Source organism: Tamandua tetradactyla, chromosome 21, assembly GCF_023851605.1.
Source record: "Tamandua tetradactyla isolate mTamTet1 chromosome 21, mTamTet1.pri, whole genome shotgun sequence".
NCBI classification, from domain to species: Eukaryota; Metazoa; Chordata; class Mammalia; order Pilosa; family Myrmecophagidae; genus Tamandua; species Tamandua tetradactyla.
The window spans coordinates 2,175,010-2,187,616 of NC_135347.1; the positions used below are offsets into that span (position 1 = coordinate 2,175,010).

At 40.7% G+C, this 12,607-nt stretch overlaps 1 long non-coding RNA gene across 1 annotated transcript; it reads right to left on the bottom strand.

The window, feature by feature from the left end:
- Window positions 1–4,919: 4,919 nt before the first annotated feature.
- LOC143665243 (uncharacterized) lies at window positions 4,920–9,300 on the bottom strand. The gene is made up of 2 exons (XR_013166807.1): window positions 9,182–9,300; window positions 4,920–5,429 (listed from the first exon to the last, which is right to left on the bottom strand). It is a non-coding gene; the product is annotated as an uncharacterized LOC143665243 (long non-coding RNA).
- Between the last annotated feature and the right edge of the window lie 3,307 nt (window positions 9,301–12,607).

The window sequence follows — 12,607 nt, forward strand, 5'->3', positions numbered from 1 at the left end:
ATGACAACATTCTGCATAAATATAGAATCTCTGCTTCAGAGAGTTTACAGCACTTTGGTAACATGATCACAGATACATTTTGGCAAAATGACTAAATTTTTTGGAAGACTTTTTAATGTTTTGTGAGATGTGAGGCTGTTTCTGAGGTGAGATCAACCCCCTCTGGCTACAGAGTCTGATTGTTTGCCCTTGAAGAAACAGTTTTAGCTTATAATGCATTTGAACTTGCACTCAGCTTTCTTGGGCTGAATTTATTTGCAGATTTATATCACATGGGAAAGAGTCTGCAGGTGCTCATTTGGCCTGGCTAATTCAGGACTCAACTGGTTGACGTCTGGGTGTTTGTTTCACCTTGTGCAAAGCATGGAAGCTGAGCCTTTATTATCTTCATTTTAAAGAAGGGTCTTTTTACTGTAGTCAGCAGTGTCAGATATACTGTTTACAACTGAGTTTTTCATTGCAGTTTTAGTTTCTCCTGTGCCTTTCACACTACAATTTCCTAAGAATTGTGTACAGTCTGGGAAACAAAGAGAGGATGAGAGAGAAAGTGCTACAACTGGCTTGTTTCCTTAGGGAACAGCATAGCATGTCAAAAGACCCACCAAATAGGAATTGGACTCACTTTCATAAAACCAGGGATTTCAGCACAGTGTGCGGTACGTATTATTGCTACAGAGCACATGCTGCAAAGAAGCATAAAGAGACAGGCTTTATCTCTCTTCCTGAAACCCCCCTGGAACCTTCTGGGAGTGCACATTCTAAATCAAGAATCAAAACGTTTTCCCAGCACAACAGCAAATTGAAAATAGGCACTTGAACAACACAGGCAGAGACATAGAAGAAGAATGGCTTTGAAATGCCTGCAGCCCACCCCCAGCACCCCGGGTCTTTCTGCAGACATGAGATGTATTCATCTACTCTAAGGGGTGTGCAGCACTCGGTAGAAACAAATGACAGCTGACGAAAAGATCCATTAGATGCCTGAACTTGCCCCTTGCCAGCACAAAGTACTTTTCTTTTTTCTTTATTTTTCCATCCTAGAGAAAGGGCAAATATTTTTATTTCAAGAAGCACCCGGTAATCAGAGCTTGTTTTCCTGTGGCACTTTCTAGTATATCACAATGGAAACAAGAGCCTAGATAATAAATTTCTTTTATTAGCCTAAGTGGCATGAAGCATTGAGGAAAAGAAACATAGGAATGCATTATGGTGCTGTGTGTTTAAAACAACAGGGACTTTTGCAGGTCTAGAAACCCTTCCTCTTTTTTTTTTTCTTGCTTGTATGCTATGTGGCAGGTCTCATTGCATTCTTTTTCCACGGGAGTATCCCGTTATTGCAGCACCATTTGTTGATTATTTGTTGTTGTTGTTCATTTGTTTATTTGCCTTTTGGGAAGTGCATGGGCCAGGAATTGAACCCGGGTCTCCCACATGGCAGGCGAGAATTCTACCACTGAACTAGTTTTGCATCCCCACTTCCTCTTTTTTTTTTTTTTTTGTGAAAGAAGTCACCATCAAAAAAGCAAACCAACAACTTCATTGTTGCATGTCAATCAATAGCACTGTTTGAATGTGCTCTGGATGAAAAACTCTGCAGTAGGCACGACTGGCGAGATGAGAAAGCAACAGCCTTCAAGGGTCTGTGGTCCAGTTAGAAAAGCAGAGAAACCAGGAAGAGAAGGTGAATCCACTAACTAAAGTGGTTTCAGCAGGAAGAGAAATGAGCAGTGAAAGGAAGTGAGGAAGAGCTGAAGCTGAAAGGAAGTAGGCCAAGCGGAGAAGGAGAGGTCAGGAGAGTGGATTCTTCTTTCTGCAGGGTACTTGGAAAGAGCTGAGAGACTTTGGCAGAATGAAATGGGAGAGGGAATGAATCATGCTAAGGCACAGAGAAAGAGAAGTGTCCTGGTTGAGGAACAGGGAAGCCACTGAGTTTTAGCTGATCACAGATTCTCTATGAGAATAGTGAACAATACCAGTGATATCAGCTACAAGAACAGAGAGCTGGGGATTGGGCAGGTCTCAATAACCAAGTTGAGGAGTATAAATTGGATACACTAGGCGATAAGAAGCAATTGCGAGTTTTGGGGCAAGAGTGCCGTGTCAAGAAAGATTCTTCTCTAGCTGCGAGGGTGTGGTAAGCAGGGATTGTGAATCATCGTACCAGGCTCCTTAGGGCACGGATGAGCGCCTGTATCTGTGCATTTCCTTCCAGGCAATTTGTTGGTAAATCTTTTGGGACAGAAAGCTGTGGACTTTAACACAAAGAAGTAAATGTTGGAGGAGCAGGAGAAATTGCTGAGGGAGGGTGGAGGCTGCATGGAACAGAACTGCCAGTTACTCAGTGGACCTGATACGGGCCAGAACACAAATTCTCAGGTGTAGGTCCTGTCGACAGCTTGAGGGAAGAGGTGAGGGGAGCAGCAGCTTGGAAAAATTTAAGATAAACCCAAGGATGAAGACAGATGCAAAAGCTATATGGCTTTTGGCCTAACAACACTGGAAGCATAATTGGGTTTCTTACCAAAATAGTACGAGAGATGAAATTTTGTATGTATATGTCTGGGATGTGCATGTTTTCCCCCTTTAGATAAACACCTGCTTCTAGGTGATGTCGAGAACAGAAAATCACTTTAAGGCAAATGTTCCCTGTTCCGTGAAAAGCATTTATGTATATAAATATAGAGGAAGTAGGCTTCATGTCCTGCGTGAGCAGCCTGTCGATACACAATGTATTTTGAATGACTTTTTGAGAACTGCTGTATTAGTTGTAATAGTTGAAGCTGGGTAGTGGGTATGTGGAAGGTCATTGCACCAGTCTTTTAACTGATATGTACATTTGAAAATTTATATAATAAAAATACACATACGTACATATGCATATGTGGGGTGAATGGAACTTGTAGTGGACTCTGGAGGAGGCCTGACCAGGTGCACCCTGGTCAGAGGCTGTGTGTTGAAATGGTAAGAGCTGTAGCATTGGGGGATGTCACTCAAGCACAACACTGAGGAATTTTCTCTCCAAATAGCATCAGGGAAAGACTCAGCCACAGCCCAGCTCATGGTCATGATGTGCTGGAACACAGCACCAGAAAGCACATGGCAGCTCAGCTCTTTTTATCCCATACCCTGGGTCTGACTCATACTAAAGCTATCCCATCCCTCCCATTGAGTAGGCCAGACTCATCTATTTTTAAGGAAGTGATGGGAGGAGGGAATTAAAAGAACATCGTCCGGAAGGGCTGCTGAGAAACGACTCTATTCAAGGGCCCATGGAAAAACCACAGTGGATGACACAGCTCCACCTTAGTGCTCTGTGTCCAACCTCATGTATGATTCCATTGGTTCACAGCATTTCCTCCCCTTCCCAAACTCTTCGGAGTGACACTCAAGTTACTTAAGTGAAGGGGATCAGATTCAGTTGTAGGCGGATATATGTCCAAGAAATACTCTAAGAAAGATGCACGAATGAGGGGAAGCAGGCTTGCTTAAGACTTTAGTCTTAAGACTAAGTTAAAAATCTACCTTTCCCTGAATCTTGTTGTATTAGGGTTCTCTGAAGAAAGAGAACCAATAGGAGATTCTCTGTAAATATGAGATTAAGTGTCTCACGCAATCGTGGCGACGTAAGAGTCCAAAATATTAGGGCTGGCTACGAGCTGGCAGCTCCAATGAAGGTCTTGAACAAACTCCCCAGAAGAGACTGGTTGACTGAAGTGGAAAAAGAGATTTCCTCTTCTGAATTCTCCTTAGAAGCCTTCAGATGATTAGATAAAGGGCCAATTATTGAAGAAGACACTTCCCTTAGATGACTGTAGATGTAATCAGCGGTGGATAGGTCCAATGAGCTTGGGATTTAAGCCCATGTTATGACCTCACAGCAAGAGACAGGCCAAGACTTGCTTGGCCAGACAACGGGGCACCATCACCTGGCCAAGCTGATGCATGAATCCGACCATCCCATCTGTCTTTATCACCCAAGCTAAAAAGGAGTTTTTCTTTGCTTTAGCCTCCTTTTACTGGCACAAATATTCTGTCTTAAATTGTGATTTTTTCCTGGGCACTTCTTAGCCATCCGCACACCTCCACGTGGATTTGAAGTTCCTGGCTGTAGAAGTGTAGGCTAAACAACTTTCTAGATGCCGTGTGCATGAATAACAAGTACTGACTTATGATGATAAGCCAGGGACCATGCTAAGTGCTTTGACATGAATGAGCTCATTTAATTCTCACAAACTCCTAAGAAATATATTTATTATTATCCTCCATGTTATAGACTGGATGCACTGAGATTTTAATAAATTTCCCAAAGTCACATGTTTTGAATCTAGGTATTCTATCTTCAGGTCCCACTCTCTTAAGGATTATGTTTTCTGCCCAGTTCACAAGATGTGCACACAGCACGGGCTCAACAAACATTGAAGAACGAATGGGTGAAAGCTGGATCAGTGATGGGATAGGGTCTGAACAAGGCTCAGAGGTGGGGCTTAGGTGGTAAATAGAGATAATAAGTACATTTTTCTGTGATGAGAGTTGGGTCAGAGTTAGAGGAAAAATGAACATGAACTAATTCAAGCCTTCCTAACTTGCAGAGCAGAAAAATAGAAAGGATATTAAGTATGGTTGGCAGAATAGAGAAAGTAGGCAAGCAGTGGGCATTAGAATGTGATAACAGCAGCTTGTGGTGGGCATGGATAAAGATTTTAGAGAGGATATTTCGAGGAGGTTAGGTTGGACTTTGGCAAACTAAGTACCAGGGAAATACCAAACAAGAAAGTGGCCAGAAAATGAAGAGAATCTTTCTAATCAGGTAAGCCAATGGTAACTTATTTAGGAATGTATTTGCAGCAAGTGCAATATGTAAACAAATAATAACTTAAAATATGACAGGTATTTTTCGTACATAATAACATAGTCAGAACTTGGCTTTTGATATATTGGTTTATTTGCTCAAGGATGAAATTAGAGACGCAAGATGTTTCTTTAGTGTTTTGCCATCTTAGTATGCTGATTTTCACCTTAATGCTTGTAAGCTCGTGGTCACAAGACGACTGCTGTAGCTCCAACAATCAGATCTTCACTGAAGGGAGAAAGAATAGGGGAAAGACAGGTCCTGCCTCATCTATCCATTTTGTACAAAGAAAGCTTTCAATGATGCATCCTTTCTCAACAAAGCTCTGTTCTGATCTCGTTGGCTAAACGCAGGTCACATCACCCCAACTGTCAGAGGAGCTGTGAAGGAGCATGGAATTGCCAGGAATAGCTCATGCATTGCCAGACTTCAGATATACTGCAGCTCTGAAAGAATTATAATTCTCTTAGGAAGAAAGGTGGAGAAGACCATGGATAGTAGGGAGTTCACTACTTGTGTTCGAGATCAAGTGATCTGGGAGTGCAAAAGCAGGAGAGATATTGCTTTGCTTCCTATCCATCTGAAAAACAAAACAAGAACACATATATTTAAGCTTTTATTTTGTCTCAAAACCCGTTGCATGGGTCCCTATCAAGTAAGTTCTATAATCAAAGCAAGTTTTACCCAGAAATGTTCAAATGTCATCCAGGCCCATCATTTGTTGTTTAGCTACTTATATACATACCTCATGGTGTTGCTTTGCTGTCTTGATTTGCCAATTTAAGGAACATTACATCTTTGGATCATTATAAGATGCATCTCTAAGAAGCTTTAAGAGTTTTTAAAAAGATAGTATTTATTGTGGCAACCACTTTTTGCTGAAGTTTGGAGTCCAAGTCCTGTAGGAGCTAAGAATGGAAGCCACCTTCTCAAGCCTGAGTTAGAAATGATTATACACCCCAATAGTAGACATAATGGTGTCTTCTTGTGGAAGACTTGTACCAAGCCCTCCCAATCTGTGGTGTGTGTGTGTGTGTGTGTGTGTGTGTGTGTGTGTGTGTGTGTACACGCATAAGAGAAAGGAATGGGCCACATGTACATAACATCTAATAAGGCTCAACTGTTGATTTCCAGTGCCTGATTCAAAATTATTTTCTCCTTTCCTAAGGTTTAGGTAAACCCTATTGGTATTTTACTGATTCGTGGTTATGTCTTTTCATAGCAGAATGGTCATATTTACCATGGTAGTTAATTCCAGTTCAACTAGGCATTTCTGACATTGATTAGTTAGGACCAAAGTCAGTTAAGTAATGTTGTTTCCTGATTTTTACAATTCTCAAATTTATGAGGCTGATGTGCAGTGATCCAAATAAGGGCAGGAGCAAAATACTTTTAATTCTATAATTCTGCAAAGTTGTGTTTTTCATTTGACCCCATTTATAGCTTAGGCCGATTCTCTTTCTAGTAAACATTTTCTTTCCTATAAACAGTCATCACATTTCTGAGTGACCCCTGGATTCATTGTCTTCCTATTTTAGTTCAAGAGCAAGATGACCATAAATAGAAAATAATTTGCAAAGTCACTAAATCAGCAGCTTATAACATTGTGTATATTAAGTCATCATATAATTGCTGCTCACTGTTCTGTCTTTTCAACTTGGCTTCTTGGAGAGGTCTCTGCCCTTAAGTGTCTTTTCTGTTAGTCCAGGACAGCTGATAGCCAGACATAAAGATGTTCTCATTGTACTCTGTCCGTTTCTTCCATTCCATAGGAAACAACAATTTTAGTTGTTTCCACTTAAACCTTTCACTCCAAATTCTCCTGCCTCCTCTGGTCTCTGAACCATCAATTATTCCCTCTTTCTTTAGTATCTTCAATCTCTTCTTCCCCGCTGATGCTTTTCTTGCAGACTACAAATGTTTTCATATTTTTCTCATCCTAAATATAGGATTTCTCATCCTTGTTTGTATCGTTCACTCCCTTTCCCATCACTGCCAACTTCTATCTCCACATCTATATGTTTCAATTACTCCTCACCCTGCTGTAATCGCACTTCCACTGGATTAACAAGTGCAGACAAGAGGCATGGATGGAAAGCTCTGGGACAGAACTCCATTTGGGTAAATCTGTTTAAAGTATCACTGGGATATATGGCAAGATGGGAAACAGTCACAGGACAGACACTGTGCAAGCTTCTGGGTACACTGTAAGTTCCCAGTGGTAATGTCTGTAAATGAGGGAGGGGCACATGAGAATTTCTGGAAGCATCACTGAAACCTCAGATCCAGCATCAAGGGGTTTAACCTGGCTGTGTGCCAGAGAGCATCCCACGTGGAGTGGGTGTACTTAACCAACATCAGTTTCGCATAGGCTTAATGAATAGAGAGAACAAAGAACGCTCCCTACTCTTAGGCATTAACAAAATTCTCATTTTTACCCTCTGACTTTCAGGCTATTACAGCACAGTTCAAACACTTTTCTGAAGTCCGAAGGGGGAAACAGGAACAAGGGTCAGCCAGCTATCCAAGTGCCGCTGGGATTTGTACTAGCCAAGCTTTGGACAGTTAGAGGGTTTATTCTACAACTTATTTTCCCTTGAACTATGGAAGATTCAGTTGTCCATTCACATTTTTGATGTTATTTAACACCTCATTAAAGTCTGATTATATATATATATATATATATATATATTTGACTTGTGAATGGATGTAAGTGGAAAAGACACATGGAGAAGCCTGAGCCTTGTATGGCATATGAGTCAAATCCATGTCCTTTCTTTTTCTGTATACACTTAGTGGAGGTGAAATTTAATGGGCAGAGCAAAATTAACACATTGCATTAGCACTGCCATGGTTCTTGTACCCCACGCCCTTCTCAGTTTCCATTGCCCAGGTTTTTCTGTGCCACTCTCGTTTTCACTAGCATGTGCTTCTGGGTGGTCTATTTTACAGTCTTGGCATCAAAGATCACCATTATCCTACTGACTCCCAAATCCTTTTCTTCAATCCAGAACTCACTCCCAAGCTCAGCCTCTTGACTCTGGACATCTCTACCTGGGCATTCTTTTTTTTTTTTTTTTTTCATGAACAGGCACTGGGAATCTCCAGCATGGCAGGTGAGAACTCTCTCTACTGAGCCATCGTGGCCCGCCCAACCTGGGATTCTTCACAACCCCAGATGTCTTCACCGGGGCATGCAATACACTCTACAGGTCAAGTTTGTGGCCTTTTCTCTACCACTTCACTACCCTCCTCCTTAAAGTCACAGTAACTGAAGATAAACATAAACCCTTTATTTATTTATTTTTTTGCTTCATATACATGTTGCTACATACAGTCATTTCCATTTCTAACCCATTTGTCAATGTCATTTCTTGCTCTGCATCTCATCCTGCAGAGTTTTCCCCTTCACATAGTTGATTCTTCCTCCCTCCATTGTCACCTCTTTCCAAGCCACTCTCCATCCAAACTATATTTCTGACCCAGATATCATCTTAAACATAATACATTAAAAAATAAAAGAAGCACGTCATAAAGTTTAAAATTTCCACATAACATTTATCTTCGCAAGTTTCACAAACTAACACTTTTAGTTGCATCTGCCACTTGGTCCTTCACATCAGTAATAACCTGTCATAGCACTCTGATATGCCAGCCATTCTTCTAATAAAATACAGTCTCTTTTTTTTCTGGCTCTATGATTTTGTACACAATGTTCCTCCTAATGGAAATACCTCTTCCTTCTCCCTTATCTCCAAAAAATCGAATTCTTATTCAAACTCATGTGTTGTGTCCTCAGGAAGCAGTCCATGACTCCTATCAACCTCAGAAATGCCCTTCTTTGTTTCCTGAGTACTCTGTATTGAAATCTACGGCAACATTTTATGGGTAAGGTAGCTAAAAGTGTTTTGACTGAGCTCTTTTGAGCTCATGCTGTCTTTAAAATTTGCAATCCTAAAACTTAGCACAATACCTTGCACATTATATGTGCTTAATAAATATTGAGGAACCAAACGGAAAGCAAGTATTTCCCTTTGGTCATGAGGTATAATCATTAAGAGTTGAACTCCAACCAAAGATGGAGACATTTGCTGTTAAATAGGGAAAAAATACCACCCATTCAACCAGCAACGATAATGCACATGTACAAAAATATCCTAACCCCTAAAGTACTTTTTCACTAATCCATTAGGATAAAAACATAGAAAATCTTCTCAACATATCTCTTTAATTTTATTTAGGATGAATGTGCACATTGTATTCACACTCAGGAAGAGAATGTTTCCCTAAGTTTGCTAGCATAGGTTTGAAAGATATATTCGTGACACTTACCCCAAACAAGTAATGATTCATCTCCCTGGGTCTCACTCTGAGTTTGAGAGAGATCTAGAAAATTTTCTCAAGTTTCTTTTCTGTCCAGCAAACCTGGCCAAGACTGGACAAAAAAAAACTGTCTAAACTCTCTAATCTCTTAGAGCATTCATGCTCTTGCTGTTTGTTGTGATGAATCATCATGCTGACAAGTCAGAGTCACAGCCTTAAATACAAGCTGATAGGAGGAACGTCTTCCTGCATCCCTCGGGGAAGGGCATGGCTGTTCTTTCGTGGCTCTGAGCTGCTTCTGCCAATGGAAATGTAAAAGCCAGGAGATACTCAAAGCTCATTTTTATTCCATATTCCCCGGGATAAAACAGATTCATTTTCTGCCATGAGAGGTCCCTATTCTATTTTCTTTAAAGCAGTGTTCTGCATTTTGGAAAGTCTGTTGTGCCATTGCTATGAAGTCTGTTAATATTTTATTATTGGGCTGTTATTGTCCTGGCCCTCATAATGAATGCTGATGTTGTGTAGCCACATGGCACCTTCTTGGCTCATCCTCCTTAGCCTCAGAGGAAAACTTAAGTCACACCTTTAAGCAAACCATTAAGCTACTTCATCCTAAAAGCAAACTGTTTTTACTCTGATTGCAATTGTGTATAGGTTTCTAAAGGGGCATGTTAAAACATCAAGGGAACTTGCAAATAAGACATTACTTAAACTGATTGGCTGTCCTCCCCCCCAAAAAATGCAGCATTTTGAAATACTGTATGAAATAAAAACAGATGTATGCTCCAGAAGCACAGTGAGATTAGTTAGTATTTTCCTTGTGCAAAACACATATTTCAATATTTAAATGCCAGGAAGGGCACCTGGTAGTTTTGGACTGATTTGAGCTGACCTGATTCTCTGGGCCTGCCCGCTCAGAACACTTATGGGAACTAAATGCAGGAAATGCTCCTGAGAGTAACTCATAACGTGACTCTTCTCTATGCCCGACTTGATTCCAGTTACAGATCCATTGTCTGCAGAGAGAAGTGAGAAAGAAGGTAATTATCATATTTAATTTACAGATGAGGAAATTTCTAATAATATCCAACTGTTGAGCCTAGATTTGAATTTAGCTCTTTTTTCTCCAGTGATGTTTTGCTAACTTGGCATGCCATTCCATCTCTCAAATTCATCTTTCAAAGTTTCTAGGTCTGATACAGGAAATGGTAAGCAGAAAAAGAGAAGATCTCTCTGCGTTGCAAGCTGACTGTACCTGCATCTATCTGCCACCTATAATTGTGGCTATTTGTAGGTTCAGCTACATCTGAGTCCACATCAGTGCAAGCCATGTCAATTAACGCATTGTTTCCCGTTGGAGACCCTGTGCACAGCCAGGCTTTCCAGCTGTACAGCACTTTTCCCGCCTACCTTCACATTTTGATAGAAATATAGCCAGGAAAATAATTCAAGAGCTGTACCTGGTAATTTTTCTTTTCCACTTAAAATTGTTTTATTAAATTTATTTATAAGTACTCCATATTCACTGTTTGGGTTCGTTAATATTGTCAAAATGCAATATACCAGAGATGGATTGACTTTTTTTTTTTTTTTTTTTTGCATGGGCAGGTACCGGGAATCGAACCCAGGTCTCCTGCATGGCAGGTGAGAACTCTGCCACTGAGCCACCGTGGCCCACCCTGGATTGGCTTTCATGAAGGCAATTATTAAGTTACAAATTACAGGTCTAAGACTGTGAAAATGTCCAACAAGACGATACCTTCTCAGAGGAAAGGCAGCATTCATGTGTCTCTGTCACGTGAGAAGGTAGATGGTAATGTCTGCTGTCCTACTTTCCCAGCTTCTGGTTTCAAAGGGCTCTCTTAGCTCCTGGCATTTCCTGGAGCATTTTCCTTCTGCATCTCCAAATGTCTATATTCTCTGAAATTCCCATCTCTTAAAAGACTACAGTAAATGGATTAAGACCCACCTTGAATAGGTGGAGTCATATCTCCATGGAAAACAATCTAATCAAAAGGTCCCACCCAAAGGCCTGTGTCCACAAGATTGGATTAAAAGAGCCTTTTTTTTTTCTGGGGTACACCCACCAAATATAAATTTCCCATCCCCCTGGCTGTAAAATGTTAAGCTTAGTGTCTGTATGGGTCTAGAAGCATGCAAGAATAGTCTGTTTAAACAACAGCCACAATCATGAACTGTATATATTTATATATGCTATTTAAGAGGAGCTGAAAGGATTTTTTTTCCTTATACTACAGATATATTATTAACAGTCTTATTTAAAAAATGATTCACAATTCAGACATGAAAAAAATGTGACACAGAGATCAAGAGTCACCAGTCATTTCTTATTATCATATGCAATTCAGGTAACCCTCTATTAATTGTGTTATGGTGAATACTACTGGTCCCCCAAATATGTCCATGTCTTAACCGCCCACACCTGTATCTTACTCAACATGGTAAAAGGGAATTTAAAGATATGATTAAGTCAATGATTTTGAGAAGGAGAGCTTATACAGGGTTATTTAGTGGGCCTGATATAACCACAAGTGTCCTTATGACATGGAGATGTGAGGATCAGAGTTAGAGAGAGAACACAATGAAACAACAGAAGCAGAAAGAAACAGGGAGAGATTTGAAGAGGCTACTTTGATGGCTTTGAAAAAGTCAGGAAGGACCATGAACCAAGGAATGCAGGTGGCCTCTAGAAGCTGGGAAAAGCAAGGAGGGAGTTTCCCTGCTAGAGCCTCCAAAAGGGGTGCACCCTGGCCAATGCCCTGATTGAAAACCAGGTCAGACTTCTGACCTTCAAGATAATAAATTTGTGTTGTTTAAACTCCTAAGTTTGCGTAATTTGTGAAGAAGCAATAGGAAACTAATATACTTACTAAAGATGATTTAGGAAATCTTAACTCAGAGTAATAAAGTTCACATACTATGGAACTAGCCTGCTGTTTTGGTTTGTTAGGCTGCTCAAATCAGGTACCATGAAATGGGTTGGCTTTAAACAATGGGAATTTATTAACTTACAAGTTGAGGTCATGAGGGTGTCCAAATCAAGGCATCATCAAGGCGATGGCTTCTTCTGGAAGACTGGCTGCCAGTGATATTTGGCTCCTCAGCCACAGGTAAGGCACAGAGTGGTGTCTGCTAGTCTCTCCATTCTCTTTCAGGCTTCATTGCTTTCAGCTTCTTGCTTCTGTGGCTCTCTCTCTCTCTCTCTCTCTCTCTCTCTCTGTCAGTTTGAATCTCTTGTGGGACCCAGAAAAGCCATGTCCTTTAATCCTCATTCAATACTGTTGGGTGGGAGCTTTTAATTATTCCCATGGAGACAGACCCACCCATTTGTGGTAACTTTTAATTAGATGGTTTCCATGGAGATGTGTCTCCACCCATTCAAGGTGGGTTTGCTAACTGGAGCCCTAAGTG